This window comes from Pteropus alecto, unplaced genomic scaffold (assembly GCF_000325575.1).
Source record: "Pteropus alecto unplaced genomic scaffold, ASM32557v1 scaffold103, whole genome shotgun sequence".
Taxonomy (NCBI): Eukaryota; Metazoa; Chordata; class Mammalia; order Chiroptera; family Pteropodidae; genus Pteropus; species Pteropus alecto.
In genome coordinates, this window is record NW_006436288.1 from 12,131,358 (window position 1) to 12,132,326 (window position 969).

At 39.0% G+C, this 969-nt stretch overlaps 1 non-coding gene across 1 annotated transcript; it reads right to left on the bottom strand.

Moving 5' to 3' along the window:
• Positions 1-516: 516 nt before the first annotated feature.
• LOC112480368 lies at positions 517-635 on the bottom strand. The gene has a single exon (XR_003046568.1). It is a non-coding gene; the product is annotated as a 5S ribosomal RNA (ribosomal RNA).
• Positions 636-969: the final 334 nt, after the last annotated feature.

Here is a 969-nt window from a genome sequence, read left to right on the forward strand (position 1 = left end):
CATTTAAAGTATCAGTTCTTCATCTTGTGGAAGCATCCAATTTCTTTATCTCTAGCAAATTCCCAGAGAATTTAAGGCCAGGTCCAAGGAGCTTCTAGTTATAGAACCATGTTCAAGATAATATCCATTTTTCTCTGCTAGTCACATTTAAGTGTTTATATAAGTTTTTTATGTTCTCATTAGAATTCGCAATATTGATTGTATCTTTCGCCTCTTTTTCAATTGACCTTCTGGAAGAAAAAGTCAGGTTTAGAATAATAAGTTAACACTGATTTTTAAACACATTCAATGGACAGTGGATATTGCTCAATTTTTTCCTTAACCCACCGCCCCCCATCTCCCCCCAACCCTAGTGACCTATAGGACCCTGTTAGCTCCGGTGTTCTTTCTTGGGTTCTGGGGATTTTAGATTTAGGATTTTGGAGGATAGGGAATTTTAGAGGGAAGACTTTATTTTCAATGGTCTGGTATATGCAGGGACTTTTAGTTTTGTTGTTGTTGTTGTTGTTGTTTTTAAGCCTACAGCAACCAGTATTCCTAGGCGGTCTCCCATCCAAGTACTAACCAGGCCTGACCCTGCTTAGCATCCAAGATCAGACGAGATCGGGTGTGTTCAGGGTGGTATGGCCGTAGACTATGCAGGGACTTCTAAATGCCTTATTGAGATTTTATAAGTGGATTATTAAAATTAAGTACTTAATTGGCAATGGATGATTTCATATATTTACTTTTCGGGGTAGAATTGAAATTTAAAAAATTATTTTGTCAAGTCCTTTACTGAGAAACACGCCCCCCCACACACACACACATACCCCTATGTTAGCTTTAGAGACTGAAGTATATGCCAGCGTGCTTAAAACCACTGAAATCCCCCCTGTCAGCCTGCAATCCAATCATGAGTGAGCAAGAGCTGTATGTGTGAAGGTGAAGGAATTATCTCTCGGCATGTTTCATGAATATGCTCTCATT